Source organism: Hyperolius riggenbachi, chromosome 6, assembly GCF_040937935.1.
Source record: "Hyperolius riggenbachi isolate aHypRig1 chromosome 6, aHypRig1.pri, whole genome shotgun sequence".
NCBI classification, from domain to species: Eukaryota; Metazoa; Chordata; class Amphibia; order Anura; family Hyperoliidae; genus Hyperolius; species Hyperolius riggenbachi.
The window spans coordinates 308,001,640-308,020,370 of NC_090651.1; the positions used below are offsets into that span (position 1 = coordinate 308,001,640).

Consider the following 18,731-nt stretch of genomic DNA (forward strand, 5'->3'; position numbering starts at 1 on the left):
AAAAACGTCCGCAAAGCGACATTTAACGCGTAAAAAACGCGAGAAAAACGCGCAAAAATGCAAAGGAACACACAAAAAACGCGTAATCAAAACCGTAAAGTTCCAAAAAAACGGCACATTGATTGAAAAATGTCTCCACACATGACAACCGTCTCCCAACTAAACCTCCATCTATTCAACTCAAGATACGTTATATAATAAGTTTACAAATATCGTATTCACGATTTAACCCCTTGGGTTCCAAAGTATCAAGTCTTTTTATCCAAAAATACTCCCTTTTTAACAACTCCTTTAGTCTGTCACCTCCCCTCCTCTGCGGTGGCACTCCCTCCAAAACCTGTACCCTCAATTGGGACACACTGTGTCCAAATTTACAAAAATGCTCGGAAACAGTCAGTTCCAAATTCTTAGTCCTAATATTCGAGTTATGTGAAGCAATTCTGTCCCTGAGGCACTGGGTGGTTTGACCCACATATCCAGTGCCACAGGGACATTTCAGCAAATAGACTACATATCTTGATTCACATGTATAGTATCCATTAATTTTAAATTTCGACCCTCTACTTGGATGTGTAAATGTGTCCCCTTTCACAATGTGACCACAGAGGTGACACCCAAGACAGGGAAACGTTCCCCTCCTGGCAATCACTCCTGCAGACTCCTTCGTTGAAGAGTTGCATGCGAAATGCCCCGAAATTGTCCTGACAGTTCATTGCGATTATGAGAGAGTTAGCTTCCTTGACACTTGGGTGGTCAAAAAGGAGGGTAGATTGGAGACAGATCTTTTTGTGAAACCTACAGATAGGAACTCAATTCTTCACTTTGCCAGCTTTCATACCCCTCAGGTTAAATTAAATATTCCCAAGGGTCAATTCCAGAGAGTTGAAAGAATTGTAAGTAACCCGGAGTTGAGAGAACAAAGGGTGAAAGAAATGAAATATAAATTTCTGGCAAGGGGCTACCCAGCTATATGTTTGGAAAAAGATTTTGATATGAGAGCTTGCAGAGGAAGATTTGGGGTACAGAAAACCACACTGAGAAATGGAAGGGCAGATATTAGGGAAAGAATCCCATTGGTTACTACTTACAATGTATTGTCGGAAAGAATAGGTGCTATAGTCAATAGACACTGGCCAATGCTGAAACAGGGATTGCCCACAATACGAGAGTTTCATGTGCATCCACTCCTGTCCTTCAAAAGAGCACCATCTCTGAGGAATAGGATGGTTAGAGGGGACATTGGTACGGAGACTGCAGGAGTGATTGCCAGGAGGGGAACGTTTCCCTGTCTTGGGTGTCACCTCTGTGGTCACATTGTGAAAGGGGACACATTTACACATCCAAGTAGAGGGTCGTAATTTAAAATTAATGGATACTATACATGTGAATCAAGATATGTAGTCTATTTGCTGAAATGTCCCTGTGGCACTGGATATGTGGGTCAAACCACCCAGTGCCTCAGGGACAGAATTGCTTCACATAACTCGAATATTAGGACTAAGAATTTGGAACTGACTGTTTCCGAGCATTTTTGTAAATTTGGACACAGTGTGTCCCAATTGAGGGTACAGGTTTTGGAGGGAGTGCCACCGCAGAGGAGGGGAGGTGACAGACTAAAGGAGTTGTTAAAAAGGGAGTATTTTTGGATAAAAAGACTTGATACTTTGGAACCCAAGGGGTTAAATCGTGAATACGATATTTGTAAACTTATTATATAACGTATCTTGAGTTGAATAGATGGAGGTTTAATTGGGAGACGGTTGTCATGTGTGGAGACATTTTTCAATCAATGTGCCGTTTTTTTGGAACTTTACGGTTTTGATTACGCGTTTTTTTTCGCGTTTTTTGTGTGTTCCTTTGCATTTTTGCGCGTTTTTCTCATGTTTTTTACGCGTTAAATGTCGCTTTGCGGACGTTTTTACGCTTGTCTTGACTGTACGCGTACATATGTACGCATGCGACGCGTCAACAGTCTTTATGCGGACGTTGTAGGCATGATAATGATTGGCTATAACGTACGCGTACATGCGTATTTTATTGCGTATTTATGTAGTCTTAGGCGGACGTTGTAGGCGTACTGGTGATTGGTTGAGTGTCCCACAATATGATAATTTTTTCTCCCGAGGAGCTAAAAACAGCAAATAAGACATTGGAGAGTGGTTTTAAATGTTTGAAATGTGAATTAAAGTTGGAAATTGGGTTTTTAATTGTGCCTAATGATTTGTTTGTGAAAATCTAAAGATAGTGTTTACAGCCTATGGTAGAGTTCACTCATGAATATGCAAATTGTAAGTCTTCCATCAGGTCCACTTGAGACCTATATAAGATGTGTGTGGTGTGTAATGTATTGTCAGATGCTGCAATGATTTGAGAAAGAAGTATCGAAACGCCTGTGCGTCATCATCATGCAGATTTGCTTTTAATCATGTCTTTTTATAAGAGCTATAAATAAAGAAACTTGAAACTTGAAAATTGGATGGTGCGGACCTTTGATGATTGCTGTGGATTCCCTGTGACTCCAGGGGTGGTCTCTGCACGCCAAACCCATTGGTGCAACAACGCTGGTTCTGATTCACATATCTGATTAAAGCGGACCTGAATTCAGAACTTCCTTTCTGCTCTAAAAGGTAAGCAACAGCATGATAAACTTTAAAGGAGCCACTCAGCGATGCTCCAGCCCCGCCTCCAATTCACTTGTGGAATTTCCGACTTTAAAGTCTGAAAACCACTGAGCCTGCACAGCCGTGCCCTCCCTCCCGCTGACATCACCAGGAGTGTATTGCACAGGCCCAGCATGGTCTGTTCCTGCGCAGAACGCTCCTCGTGACATCAGCGGAAGCGAGGACACGGCAACGCAGGCGCAGTGGTTTTCAGACTTTAAAGTCTGAAATTCCACAAGTAAACCCGGAGGCGGGGCCGGAGGATCGGTGCGTGGCTGCACAGGCGCAGGATTTCTGTGGGGGACCATTAGAAGCCCCGGGTAAGTTCAACTCTTTTTCCCCCGACCCCCCTACAGTATTCCTTTAAAGAAAAAATATTTCTTTGTTACAGCTGATACAACTCCTGCAATAAATCTGCAGTGTATCTACTTCCCACTTTCATGGAAGCACACATGTTGTGAACATCCTGTGCTTTCAAATTAGCCTACCGGCCGTGGCAGTCACCTGACACAGCTGAGGGATCAAATTACAACTTTGATTAGTCATAGATGAGAGAGAATTAAGGTGGCCACTAATGATCCAATCTATTTCATCCAATCTTACCATTTCTATGTAATATAAGGTAACTGCCTGAAGTATCCATTCAGTATATTCACGTAGTTTACCCTTATACTACATAGATTTGGTAAGATTGGATGAAAAAGATTAGATCATTAGTGGCCACCATTACACAGACTAAACTCTCTAAATACATACAGGGTGCATTTCTCTATGTTTTCCTTCTGTCCTATGCAGGAGTTCAGGTCCACTTTAACAGCAACCACATTATATGTGCATCTCCCATGTGCAACATCCCCGATCTTCCATGTAAAGCAGCTCCTCTGTGTGCTGCAGTAGCCTTCATTTTATGTGCAACCCACTATTTAAAAAAGAGGCTGCAATATTTATTTCCTCTTACATAATAGCTTATCTGGCAGTCCTGCTTATGTTTCCGGTCAGTAGTATCTGAATCATAAACCTGAAATAAGCATGTGGCTAACCCAGTCGCACTTCAGACAGAAACATCTAATCTGCATCATGCTTGTTCAGAGTGTACGGTAACAAGGTATTAAAGAAAACCTGTAACAACAAAAAGTTCCCCTGGGGCGTACTCACCTTGGTAGGGGGAAGCCTCCGGATCCTTTTGAGGCTTCCCCCGTCCTCCTGTGTCCCACGGCAGTGTCGCTCTGGCCCTCCGAATGGCAGGGGTGTAAATATTTACCTTCCTGGCTCCAGCGCAGGCGCATTATCGGCTCACCGCTCAGATAGGCGGAAATAGCCGATCGCTGTCGGGCCACTGTACTGCGCAGGCGCAAGTCTCCTGCGCCTGCGTGGTAGAGCGGACCCGACGGAGATCGGCTATTTCTGCTTATCTCTGTGCTGAGAGCTGCAACAGCGCCCCCCACTGGAGCCAGGGAAGGTAAATAAATGTAGCTTGTCATGCTTGTCGAGCCAGGATTGCTGGAGACTTCGTGGGAGCCAGCACTGGATTGCCTGCAGCTACAGGGGAGGGGGAAGCCTCATTGGGACCCTGAGGCTTCCTCCTCCCAAGGTGAGTACCCCTCAGGGGAACTTTTTGTCGTTGCAGGTTCTCTTTAAAAGAAAAGGATTAAGGTGGCCATACATCAGGCGATTTGGCGGCCGATCAACCATCCAATATGATGATTATAATCGAATCGGATGAAAAATCGTTGCCGCCAAGAGCATGCCCGTTCAATGATGCAAAATTTTGTGCCAAAATTGATCACATGTATCGATTGGACTTACTGTAAAATTGAGTTATTTTAAACAGAAGATGAAAATGATCTCCTAGGAGAAAACGTATGAAAAAGTGGATTGGATCCAGACCCATAACTGCAAATACTCTCCATTTTAAAAGGGCAAATTTGCATTTAGCAATTTAAAAAACTTATGGGAGTAATAAAACATAGGAAAAGAATACACAGTAAACATGGAAAGAAAGTGTTGTGAATAAAGACAGGTGGCCAGCAATAAAGAAGAAGAGGGAATAAAGCAACACTGTAGTAAACACAGAGGAACCATGAAATAGGCTTTATGAGCCGGTGACAGCTACATTTGATAGCTGTGGGAGGAAGAATCTCCCACATTGCTACACGGAGGTCACAGGCCAAAAGGGGATTTCCATTAACCGTAAATTATCAGTTGCACTACTTTCAAGTTGTTACGCTGTTGTCTTAAAGTGACATTTGTCTCCTTTGAATACTTTTTAAAAACATGAAAAGGGTCTCTACCTTTTTAATGTCCTTCTACCCAATATCAATGTAGTAAAGTCACTTTTTTCCTGAGTTTTCTCCTAGGAGATCGTTTTTCATCTTCTCTTTGAAATAACTTTTTAGCACTTTGCAATTGAAAAAGTACCAAAAAGTAGGAAAAAAAGTACAGTACCTTAACTGAACACAAAAAAAGTTTCACTCACCTGGGGTTTCGACCAGCCCCTTGCAGCAGTCCTGTGCTCACCGCGTGCCAAACCGATCCTCCAGGTTAGTTTAGTTTCTGCTGATTGAAACTAACGCACTGGACGTGCTCGCCAACATAAACGCACACGAGGATGCGCAGTGGTCCGTCTGTAACTAAATCAAGCCACGGCAGGGGACCAGAGGATCGGTTTGTAACCCTGCAGGGTGCAGGCACAGGACGGCTGCAGAGGGCTGGTCGAAGCCCCAGGTAAGTGAAACTCCTTTTCATGTGTTCAGTTAACCTCCCTGGCGGTAAGCCCGAGCTGAGCTTGGGCTATGCCGCGCAGGAGGAGATCTCTGCACCTGGTGGGGCGATTTTCACCATTGAAAGTGCTGTACGCGCAGCTAGCACTTTGCTAGCCGCGCGTACAGCTTGGTCGCCGCCGCTCTGCGGCGTCGCCCGCACGCAGCGGCGGAAGAGGGCCCCCACCAGAGCCCTGCTCTGCCCGGACCAATGAGTTCCGGGCACCGCTATGGGCTGGATCTGAGGCTCCTGACGTCAGGACGTCGGCTGACGTCCATGACGTCATTCCGATCGTCGCCATGGCGACAGGAGAAGCCAAACAGGGGAGCGCATTATATACGCGTTCCCCTGTTTGCTATTGTTGCCGGCGACGATCGAACTAGAGGGACACATGCGCCCTCTAGTGGAGTTTCATGTAGCTACCACTCTGGTAGCTTTACATGAAACATAAAAATTTAAAAAAAAAAAAAATTGGATTTCTGCAATTTTTGCAGAAAAAATAAACCGCCAGGGAGGTTAATGTTCATTTTAAAGGAAAAAATCAAGAAAAAAAGTTTATTGCTCTTAAAGTGAACCTAAAGTCACCCCAAAAAAATGAGATGAACTCACCTGGGGCTTCCCTCAGCCCCCTGCAGACGATCGGTGACCTCGCAGCCCCACTCCGATGGCCCACGGACCCGCCGGCGAACACTTCCATTTTGGCCGTCACCGGCCGACAGGCATGGGAACGCGAGTGATTGTTCGCGTTCCCAGCCTGTATATCGCCCCCTATGCTGCTATTGCGGCCTCCTGGCTGGCCCATAGAGTTGATTGGATCTAATGGTGCAATAATGCATTTAGATCAATTTTCAATAGATTTCCAATAGATTTCATTCTGAAATCTATTGGAAATCTGTTCCTAGTGTGTGGCACACATCAGATAGATTCCTGTCAGATTTGACTTGACAGGCATCTGACAGAAATCTATCTGATGAGCGAATCTGCTGCAAATCTATAAGTGTATGGCTACTTTTAGACTTTTACTGATTCTTTTTCTGATGGTTAACACGGTACTATACTCTACCTTTAAAATGAGCCAGCAAGGGGTTAAGCTTGTGAACACTAGGAATCCAGTGCAGGAGATTTGGGCGCAGCCGGCGCCACTACAGACCGTAATAGGAATTACAGCTATAGCGGAGCACAGTGAGTAACTTCGGCACCATCAGAAGACGGAGCTGAAGTTACTTTTAAAACATTGTAATTCGTCCGCCAGCAATAGCTGGAAGCCAAATTACATCATTCCCCACTATCCATGTGGACTTGAAGGGGAAATAGTAATTAAGGCCGGCGGGCCTTGTGCAGGAGCAGGGTAAGCCGCTGCATCCTGCGGCCAAGTCTCCCAGCAGCAATTTCTCTGGTACGCTAAGCTTGAGGATGCTGCCATTAGTCTCACTAGGAGGAAAAATTGTATCGCTCTTTTTTTTTAGTCTAGGGGGGAGAGAATGAATGGAGGGCAGCTGACCACCTATGCTGTCTATCAGCTGGAGTTCCCAACTCTATAGGCAGTAGCAGTGTTAGGGCTGGAACCCACAGGAGCGCTTTTGGCAGCGTTTTGGCAGCACTGCGATACGCTAGCAGTTTGCCAAAACGCTGGGCTAATGTTAATGGATGGGGCAACTTCCACAGGAGCATTTGCGTTTCCCAGAAACGCAAACACAGGACCTGCAGCATTTTGGGAGCGTTAGCGCTTCAATGTAAAGTATTGAAACGCTAGCAGAAACGCTCAGCAAAACCTAAACTGAGCGGTTTTGCTAGCGTTTTGCGGTTCAGCACACTGTAACAAAATTAAAAATAATTCACAGGACCAATCAGGATAAAAACGCAAAACGCAAAGCGCTACGCACCCGCTGGGCAAAAAAATACAATGTTGCAAAACACGTCCAAAAACGCGCATGAATCCGCTTGCAAACCGCTCAGACAAAACGCTAGTGGTTGCGTTTTGCGTTTGCTGATTTCAGTGGGTTCCAGGCCTTAGGGAGACTTGCCTGAGGTCTCCTACTGAATAGGTGCTGGCTTACTGAACAGGCAGAGTTGAGATTCGAATCCAGGTCTCCTGTGTCAGAGGGAGAGCCCTGAAGTAGAAATCTTATCTAAATCTGTCTCTTTGATGACTAAGTGCTCCAGCAAACAGCTACCCAAGTGAGGTTGGAGAGCACAGAGGCTCTTTTGCATAAATAACTGAAGTTTCTTAAAGGAATACTATCGATACCCAAGTGTTCTAAAATGACAGTGTACAAATAATGTCTAAGTAGCTGTGTAAACATTTTCCTACTTTTCATGTTAAATATCAGAGGCAAAAGCTGTAATTCATTGTGTGTAGGATTTAGCTCTATTGGGACAAATCAATTGCAAAAGGGGTGTCTGCTTCAATGCACAGCCAGTGTCTGAGGTTGGAATAGTAGAATTTAAAGAGAAAATATATCTCTGAGAAGGTTCTGAAGGCTTTCAAACAATGTGGACAATATCTACACAACAATTATAAAACTCTTTTGAATAGTGCAGCTGCTTGCTACATCTCCAGCTAGTTCCTATTTAACTTTAGTTCTGCATTATAAAGAAGCCAGTGGCCATGAGAAAATGCTGGTTTACACTTTTCTGTTATGTTTTTCTATTATTTTTAAGCTCAGAAGTGGCCTTACTGGAAGTTTCCCCACCCACTATAACTTCTAAAATATATTTATGTTTGTTGCACATTTCCATAGTGTTGACTCACTTTCTGCAAAAGTTTATAAATGGGGGGAAGGGGGGGAGGGCTGAAGCCGCTTAACCTGCCTCTGTTTTTAGTTTCTGAGGGGAAAACAGAAACTAAAAACAGTGGCAGATTAAGCGGCGTCAGTCCTCCCCCACTTCCCACCATTTATACAATTCTGCAGAAAGTATATATAGAAATTATAGCTGAATTATTGCAAATTTCCTTCTGTTTTAAGAAGGCAAATTACACCAAGCATTGCTTATTAGTAGGAGGGCTTTTTGGTCCCTTTTATCCCCCTATATATTCCTAGTAGTTTGGGTCACCCTGAGCTTCTTGGTTACTCTGTTGTACGGGTCCAAACCCTATCTCATACAGCCTTATCAATACCTGCCATGTACTGATGAGGACCAAAAGTCTGAAACAGGCTGTCCACATGTGGGGTTGATATGGCTGTGTAAAATGTAAAGCTATAGGCTTGCTATACACCAGTGGTTCTGGATGCTCGTCTGGCTTAACAAGGGCGAAAAAGGGATAATTTGCATATTCAGTAGTAGTGCATTGTGGGTAACCACAAATGCTCACTTATAGCTGAATTATTGTAAATTTCCTTCTGTTTTAAGAGGGTGAATTACACCAAGCTTTGCTTTTTAGTAGGAGGGCTTTTTTGGTCCCTTTTATCCCCCCTATACATTCCTAGTGCTTTGGGTCACCCCGAGCTGCTTGGTTACTCTGTTGAGGGGAAACCAGAAAGCTTGGAGGCAGCATAAGAAAAAACATAAAAACTTCATGCAAATAGTGTCCTGGTTCATACATTAGCCAGTTTATTAAAAATATATAATCAACTATGCTAAAAAACAAAAAAGTACGCTGGTTCATTCATGTTCATTGTTTATTCCTTTTTGCTTACATCTTTATTTTCTTTCTGGTCCACTGTATGTGCGACATTCTACAGTTGGTATCCGTGAACCATTTATTTTTAGTCTGGATAGTTATTGTATACTATTTTGAATTGTGCTTCTTATGTATCTTCTGCATAATATCTGTTTTTAATTATTCAATAAAAAAGATAATAGATAAAAAAAGTACCTATATTGTGACTTTCATTACTTCTTTTTCTTTTTTTATTGGAATTGGTAAAACTAGTGGCCGTTACCTGTTATGCTGGGAATACACCATGAGTTTTTTGGGCAGATAGATGGCTCAATAGATAATTTCCGACAGGTCCAATCTGATTTCGATTGTTTTTCCGATCTATTTTCTCATAGAAGTGAATGGAAATAGATCATAAAATCGTTCGGCCAGTGTTGGACTGGGAGGTGGCAAAGCTCAGGAAATCCGCTTGCTAGCCAAGCAGCAGTAATCAGGTGTTGCTGCTCACAGTGAAGACTTGCTGCAGGTTTCTAGTGGGAGTGATAACACATATTTACTTCTGCTTGGCCAGCAGGTAGATTTCCTCAGATTTTCCACCTCCCAGTCCGACACTGCTTTCGGCCAGTAAATCTGCAGAAAAAAGTCATCGTGTATTCCCAGCATGACATGTACCTGATAAGGTGGCAAAAATTGATCCTTGACTCCTACAGTAAAGCTGGCCATACACTGGCCCATATGACCAGCAGATAGATCCCTCTCCAATCGTTATTTGATCACAGAGAGGATCTATCTGCTCGATTGCCTCCACACAAATTTTCAAAGATTACAGCATGAAATTTTTAAAAATCGGTGTGTGTGCCAGAGTCCCTGTCGTCCCCCTTCCCCCACAGATCTCACCTGTTCGCCTATCCCATGTAACCCCAATCTCTGATAGTTCCAGTCTCTGCTATTCCTCACTGGCTGCTCTGTCAGGAACCGGCCCGCGGCACGCCTGCGTATACGGTTCCCGACTGCGGGTTTGACCAGATCAAGCGGGGAGCAGCCTTATTCGAGCTAAAACAAGGCTGGGACCCCTCAGAACACCTCTCACTGCCACCAGTAGCGGGTCGCTAGACACTTCCACTCTGCTGTCGAGTCCTCAGCGCGCAATCCGCATTTTCGTATTCGGGTCAGCTTTGCGCTTAGGCCGAATACGGGAACGCCACGCACCCACACACACACAGTTGCAATCTTACACTGTAGTGAAGCAAAACCACTAACAGTCGTTCCGAACGATACTGTTAGCCACTCAGCTGTTGAGCTACTCGCACTGGCGTTTTCGTACGTTGGGTCAGCTGCGCGCTTTAGGCCGACGTATGACAAACGCCCCACACACAATGCAATTACAATCTTATACGGTAGTGTCGCTCAATCATACAATCAGGCACGGACTTATACACACTTCAATCTCTTCTAGGCTATGAGTGTTAGTTTAGTACAGCAGAAGTCAAACTTATTAAATAATTATTTAATATTCCATGAAAACGTGGAACAACGCAGAACTTAATATATACAAAAGATGTACAAAAACAAAGTAAAAAGTTACAAAGATAAAAGATACAAAAATACACACAAGACAAGTTGCCAAAAATAAAAATGGAATAAACTAAAGTGAACTTTTACCATCGCAAATGTCCAACCGTGGAGAGACGCGGATTTACCGATTTCCTCGGGATCATCTCTAGCAATGAGCTACTCTCGAGAGAAGATAGCTGTGCCTGTTCTGGACCACCTTAAATAGTCTGAAGTGTCCCCTGGGGCATTTAATGTCCAGCCCACAGGAACTAATGCAATTTCCCCGTTTGTGACATCACCGAACGCTTATCATAATCTTCCTGTGATATGCGAACTTCAAAGGGTTCCTGTTTCAGCTTTTTGAAGGTTGCAGATTTCACAGGTAAGATTGTATCCTGAGAACAACAAGTATCCTGTTTACACTTGCAGATTTCACAGCAATTCCATTTCCAGCCCACTATTCAGACTAAGAGGTAGCCGAACGCCTGTGTGGGCTTCAACCTGGTCGGGTAATTGTCTAAGTAAGTGTTTCCTGGCTAGTGGCTGGGTAGACAGTTCCTAATTACTGTCCAGGTTCCTTTGCCTATTGAAGGGGACTGATCTATTTAATGAAGACAATGGCAGTTCCCTTAATTTCTGCCCTGAATGCAAATTTCAATCTACATACAGACATTATCCAGGTGACACCTTCAAGAGCCAGACTAGCTTTTTAGCAGACTTAGTAGACAGAAAAATGAAAGCAATATGTTCCTGTATTCCTAACATCATCAGCACCCCAATATATCACCACATGCTCCTCTTCACTTCCTGTCCCCGGGCACCTGTGTAGTGTAATGCAGGGAACCAAGGCTAGGGGCTGCAGTACATAGATGTTACACATGGAAGAGGAGGCTGTACATGGAATGGGAGGGGTGCTGCTGCACATGGAAGGGGAGACTCAACACACTTGGCCGTGTAGGAGCAACAGCCTTGACCGTGTGTTTGAGGCTTTACACTTTTCAGTCTAATAACACAATTCAAAGTGACCCTAAAGTAAGAGGCGCTACACCTGTTCACACAAGAACGCTGTTGCACCTACCTGTATGTTGTTTTCCTGAGGAAGCGGGCTTGGGACCTGTGAAACGCGTTGCAAACTGTTTTTTTCCTGGAGTACTAATTAATTTATTTAACGTTATTTATATATTATTTATGGTTGTGTTAATTGTTGGGTAGGTAAGCCCACCCTTGCCACCCACATTTTATTTGATTTTAATTTGGTACTATTTTTACTCTCCTGGCGCCTCTGCAAGCTATAGCACAATTTGATTAGTTAAGGTGGATGGGTGTGGACACCCCTTTCCTTTCTACAGAGAGTGACGTTTTAACCTGAGCGGGGACAGGTCTAATCTCCTCGTCTGCGATAAGAGTGGTTGCCTAACCTCAGCAACCCAGACTTGTGAGTATAACTTGATTTGTCCTAAGAACTATGCCAACTGTACATCAGTAACACACTATTGGGGGCTCTCGATTGTCTCTTCTTTTTCGTTACTATAGTAAATATAAGCCCTGAGCCATATGCACTGATTATCTGATATACTACAGTTACAGGTTACCCTCTGGAAAAAGAATATCAGCCATTGGAGATGTTAGAGCAGATGCGTTCTGTCCATGTGCAATTTCATTTCTCTACATTGTTACTGCTGATCTAAGAAACATCTGTAGTACAGTTATGCAGTGTGTGTTGGATTGTACTGACCTGGCAGAGCTCGTTTATCAGCTCCATCACTGATAATAAGTGGCAGTGACGTATGAGCATGGAAGATACAGTATATGCAAACCAACAGTATTGCAGATTTCCACATTTGGACTGGGGATTAAAGGGAACATGTAGTGAGAGGTTTGTGGAGGCTGCCATATTTATTTTAATTTGAACAATACCAGTTGCCTGGCAGTCCTGCTGATTATTCTGGTATCAGTAGTGTCTGAATAACACACCTGAAACAAGCATGCAGCTAATCTTGTCAGATTTTGTCAGATCTGTACCCTTGTTCAAAGTCTATTGCTTTTGTACATCGCTGGAGGCTCAGTAAGTTTTTAGTTATCTTTTTCTAAGGGAGGGGGGGGGAGGTATTGTTGCGCTTTTAGTCCAGTTGCTCAAGCAATTGGCAGCTCATGTATCAGGTATCGGGCCATCCCCCGCTTTTAGTCTGGTTGCTCAAGCAATCGGCAAGCTCATGTATCAGGCATCGGGCCATCCCCCGCTTTTAGTCCGGTTGCTCAAGCAATCGGCAAGCTCATGTATCAGGCATTGGGCCATCCCCCACCAGTGCCGGATACTAGGGACTCTGCTGTAATGTGATTACTTTAACTTGCTGGGCCTGGGAGTAGTTTAACCACTTGAGGACCGCAGTGTTAAGCCCCCCTAAAGACCAGGCCATTTTTTGTTAAATTGGCCACTGCAGCTTTAAAGCCAAGCTGCATGGCCGCACAACTCACACAAGTGATTCCCCTCCCCCCCCCCTTTTTCTCCCCACCATCAGAGCTCTCTGTTGGTGGGTTCTGATCACTCCTCCAATGTTTGTTTGTTTTTTTATAAATATTTATTTCTTTTATTTTTAAATAAAATGCTGTATTTTTTTTTCTATTTTTACAAACCTCCCTCCCTCCCCCTGCCAGCCAATCAGCGTGGTCGGCTGTCATAGGCTTCAGCCTATGACAGCGGATCACTTTTGCATCACCAGAGGTACAGTGACCAGATTTTTGTCAGCTCAACCTGGGACAGGGTGGCGTGGGGGAAGGGGGGGGCAGCGCGTGAAAAACGCCGCGCTGAAAAATGGGGGGCTGCTGCGCCAACAGCGCGCCGCACCGGAAACTGGGCGTGGCCATGACATTCTATGGACGGAGCTAACGTAATGATGTAACAGCGAGGCATACGAAAGCAGTGTTTACGCCATGATGTGGTCAAACGAGGATTCGCATCATGGGTGTGCAGAAACTGTGTGATGCTATTTAATAGTATATCGTAACCCCAAAGCAGCAAACATAGCCAACTTTGACCATTAAATAATAAATGCAGCAACAGTTACCCCAGACACCACAAAATAAACGCAATGGGCAACATGTCAGCACAAAATAAACGTATTGCGGGCAACATGTCAGCACAAAATAAACGTATTGCGGGCAACATGTCAGCACAAAATAAACGCAATGCGGGCAAACATGTCAGTACAAAATAAACGCATTGCGGGCAACATGTAATCCAGCACAAAATAAACGCATTGCAGGCAACATATCAGCAATAAACGCAATGGGGGAAAACATGTCAGTACAAAATAAACGCATTACGGGCAGCATTTCAGCACAAACATGTCAGTACAAATTAAACGCATTGCGGGCAAACATGTCAGTACAAAATAAACGAATTACGGGCAGCATTTCAGCACAAAATAAACGCATTGCGGGCAACATGTCAGCACAAAATAAACGCACTGCGAGCAAACATGTCAGCACAAAAAACGCAATGGGGCAAACATGTCAGCACAAGATAAACGCAATGGGGGCAAACATGTCAGCACAAGATAAACGCAATGGGGGAAAACATGTCAGCACAAATTAAACGCAATGGGGGCAAACATGTCAGCACAAAAACGCAATGGGGGCAAACATGTCAGCACAAATTAAACACAATGGGGCAAACATGTCAGCACAAAAGTGCAATGGGGGCAAACATGTCAGCACAAAAACGCAATGGGGGCAAACATGTCAGCACAAAAACGCAATTGGGGCACATTTCACCTGGAAAAAAAAGCATGTACTCACCTGACAGAAGTCCTCTCACGCAGCCGACCTCTGGTGTGTGTGCAGCTCCCCGGGCTCACAGGCACTCAGGCAGAGCAGGGCTACAGCAAGATGGCGTCCGGAGGCGGAGCCCTGTACTGGAGATACAAATAGTCTCCAATACAGGGTTCCGCCTCCGGACGCCATCTTGCCGTAGCCCTGCTTTGCCTGTGCCTGCCGGAGGACAATGCAGGCTGCTGGAACGGGGCTGCGGGGAATGAACTAACACAGCATCTATGAGACGCTGCGGCTAGTTCATGTACGGTGACCAGAGTCCCGAGGCCGGGACATCCCGCTGCTGAAAGCGGGACGTTTCCCGGGACCTCATGCAGCCTGGGACAGCGCCCCCGAAGGTGGGACGTGTCCCGGGCAAACCGGGACGTATGGTCACCGTACCCCAGTACAGTGCTGCTGCAGATTGCAGCACTGTACAGCATAATTAGATGCCGTTTAACAGTCTCCGAGCGGCAATCCGCTGGGAGACTGAAGGCAGAGCGTGATCTCCTGCTAGCCCCATAGAGAGCCGTTCACGCCAATCGACGTGGAGCGGTCCTGGGGATGTCGCCGCGTTCACGCCAGTTGGCTTGGAGCGGTTGGCTAGTAGTTAAAGGTTAAAAAAAAATCTAATAAAACTTTGTACTAAACCTTAACTGTACATCACTTATTTAAAGAAAAGATCCCTTACGGCAGGTGCTGCATGCATCTGTAGTTATACAATCACTAATTCACACACCTCTTGGCAACTGCTACTATGATGTGATAGGACCAGGTAATGGTAGTAAGCAGAGCTGGATCATCCACAAGGCAATTCTAGGCAGTTTCCTAGGGCCTGGAGAGAGTCTAGGGGCCTGATGGATGCTAGCCCCCACCAAATCTTACTAGAAAAAGCTAGATGACCATCAGTGGTGGGCAAAAACTGCTATCTAGACCATCTTAATCCATTTCTGGTAGTAAGTTAACAGGATATAATTGTGAATGAATCCAGTGCACATATTATGATATGCCCTCTGGGGATGTTTGGCGATCATTAGAGATGCCAGAGAAAAACACAGAGAGAAGAGAAATTAACAGAAGAGAAGAAATACCGGTCGCCTTGCTCAACAATAAAAATATTAAAGAGGATCTGTAAAGAACAAAAATGCCCCTGGGGGGGTACTCACCATGGGAGGGGGAAGGCTCTGGATCCTATCGAGGCTTCTCCTGTGTCCCACGGCGGCAGCGATAGAGCTCCCCGAACAGCGGGGATGTAAATATTTACCTTCCCGGCACCCGCTCAGGCGCAGTAGCGGCTGTCGGCTCCGAAAGAGGCAGAAATAGCCGATCGCAGTCGGGTCCACTCTATTGCGCAGGCGCTGGTCTCATACACTGGTCTCATACTGCGATCGGCTATTTCCACTTATTTCCAAGCAGAGAGCTGATTTTGCGTCTGCGCTGGAACAGGGAAAGGCAAATATTGCACAGCCTGACAAATTGTCAGCTGTGCATCCAAAGGGGCTGCAGCAAGACCACCGTGGGATGGAGGAGGACGGGGGAAGCCTCCATAGGATCCAGACGCTTCCCTCTCCCGAGGCGAGTACCTCCCAGGAGTAATTTTTTCTGTACAGAGTCTCTTTAAAGCAGATCTGAACTCAGAACTTCCTCTCTGCTCTAAAAGATGCACAACAGTATAATAACCGTTAAAGAAAAACATTCTTTGTTACAGCTGATACAAATCCTAAAATACATTTTCAGTGTTTCTGCTTCCTGATTCATGGAAGCAGACATATTGTTAACATATTGGGCAGCATGATGGTGTAGTGGTTAGTGCTCTCGCCTTGCAGCGCTGGGTCCCTGGTTTGAATCCCAGCCAGGTCAACATCTGCAATGAGTTTGTATGTTCTCCCCGTGTCTGCGTGGGTTTCCTCCGGGCACTCCGTTTTTCTCCCAAATTCCAAAAATATACATATAAGTTAATTGGCTTCCCTCTAAATTGGCCCTAGACTAAAATATACAGGATCTTCTCAAAAAATTTGCATATTGTGATAAAGTTCATTATTTTCTGTAATGTACTGATACACTTTAGACTTTCATATATTTTAGATTCATTACACACAACTGAAGTAGTTCAAAGCATTTTATTGTTTTAATATTGATGATTTTGGCATACAGCTCATGAAAACCCAAAATTCCTATCTCAAAAAATTAGCATATCATGAAAAGGTTCTCTAAACGAGCTATTAACCTAATCATCTGAATCAACTAATTAACTCTAAACACCTGCAAAAGATTCCTGAGGCTTTTAAAAACTCCCAGCCTGGTTCATTACTCAAAACCGCAATCATGAGTAAGACTGCCTACCTGACTGCTGTCCAGAAGGCCATCATTGACACCCTAAAGCAAGAGGGTAAGACACAGAAAGAAATTTCTGAACGAATAGGCTGTTCCCAGAGTGCTGTATCAAGGCACCTCAGTGGGAAGTCTGTGGGAAGGAAAAAGTGTGGCAGAAAACGCTGCACAACGAGAAGAGGTGACCGGACTCTAAGGAAGATTGTAGAGATGGACCGATTCCAGACCTTGGGGACCTGTAGAAGCAGTGGACTGAGTCTGGAGTAGAAACATCCAGAGCCACCGTGTACAGGCATGTACAGGAAATGGGCTACAGGTGCCGCATTCCCCAGATTAAGCCACTTTTGAACAAGAAACAGCAGCAGAAACGCCTGACCTGTACTTGACACTGGACTTCAGGCATTTTGGCATTTCCCTCGCCCCAGTCTTTCTCCAGACTCTGGCACCTTGATTTCCGAATGACGTACAAATGATGCTTTCATCTGAAAAAAGTACTTTGGACCACTGAGCAACAGTCCAGTGCTGCTTCTCTGTAGCCCAGGTCAGGCGCTTCTGCCGCTGTTTCTGGTTCAAAAGTGGCTTGACCTGGGGAATGTGGCACTGGATGGTTCTACTCTAGACTCAGTCCACTGCTTCCGCAGGTCCCCCGAGGTCTGGAATCGGTCCTTCTCCACAATCTTCCTCAGGATCCGGTCACCTCTTCTCGTTGTGCAGTATTTTCTGCCACACTTTTTCCTTCCCACAGACTTCCCACTGAGGTGCCTTGATACAGCACTCTGGGAACAGCCTATTCGTTCAGAAATTTCTTTCTGTGTCTTACCCTCTTGCTTAAGGGTGTCAATGATGGCCTTCTGGACAGCAGTCAGGTCGGCAGTCTTACCCATGATTGCGGTTTTGAGTAATGAACCAGGCTGGGAATTTTAAAAGCCTCAGGAATCTTTTGCAGGTGTTTAGAGTTAATTAGTTGATTCAGATGATTAGGTTAATAGCTCGTTTAGAGAACCTTTTCGTGATATGCTAATTTTTTGAGATAGGAATTTTAGGTTTTCATGAGCTGTATGCCAAAATCATCAATATTAAAACAATAAAAGGCTTTGACCTACTTCACTTGTGTGTAATGAATCTAAGAGATATGAAAGTCTAATGTTTATCAGTACATTACAAAAAATAATGAACTTTATCACAATATGCAAATTTTTTGAGAAGATCCTGTACATGCACTACACAATACATACACAGACATATGACTATGGCAGGGACTAGATTGTGAGCTCCTTTGAGGGACAGTTAGTGACAAGACTATATATTACAGCGCTGCGTAATATTTTGGCGCTATATAAATACTAAATAATAATAACATTCTGTGCTTTCAAATAAGCTTATCTGCTGTGGCAGTCAGGTGACACAGAGGACAGATCAAATTACAACTTGTGATTAGACACAGGTGATGTGGAATTAAACAGGCTAAATTCTCTAAATACATACAGGGTGCATTTCTCTCTGTTTTCCTTCTGTCCTATGTAAGGGTTCAGATCCACTTTAAGGTATATACAGTATAAGAATAAAACTTGTCCACCCACCGTGAAGATCAGAGATCTCTCCTACTTCTTCTCTGCTACACGTTGTCTGTTTTCTGGTTATTGTCTAGCAAACGTGGTTTATGTCTCTCTTTAATCCTTACTTCCCAAAATAAAAAGGAACATGTAACGGCGATGTAGAAATCACTGAGTCAAAGTGAGAGAAAGAGACAGCAACTGCGGAGTAAAGGAAATGTGTGCATAAGTCACGCCCCTCTGCCCGGCGATAATGTTATGCAAAATAGTTTTCCTATGTGGCTGGAACAACTTTAATCCGCTTGTACGTTGATGTGTTAGTGATGTTTTATGCACAAAATGACTCTTAAAAGAAAAAGTAGTGATGGTACTTCCCCCCCTTTTCAGTTTGGCCTCAAGGGAATGTTTCTAATTATGCAGATTTTATTTATTTGCTGCATATGGCACACAATAAAAATATAA

At 44.4% G+C, this 18,731-nt stretch overlaps 1 protein-coding gene across 2 annotated transcripts in view; it reads right to left on the reverse strand.

Annotated features, from left to right (window-relative positions):
• LOC137522840 (toll-like receptor 13) overlaps nucleotides 1–18,375 on the reverse strand; it is a 49,918-nt gene extending 31,543 nt beyond the window's left edge. Inside the window, exon 1 of one of the 2 annotated variants that reach the window (XM_068242972.1) lies at nucleotides 18,297–18,375. The gene's annotated coding sequence lies outside the window, so the exon portion shown is untranslated. The remainder of the gene's footprint in view (nucleotides 1–18,296) is intronic. The other variant, XM_068242973.1, reaches the window with a different exon arrangement.
• Between the last annotated feature and the right edge of the window lie 356 nt (nucleotides 18,376–18,731).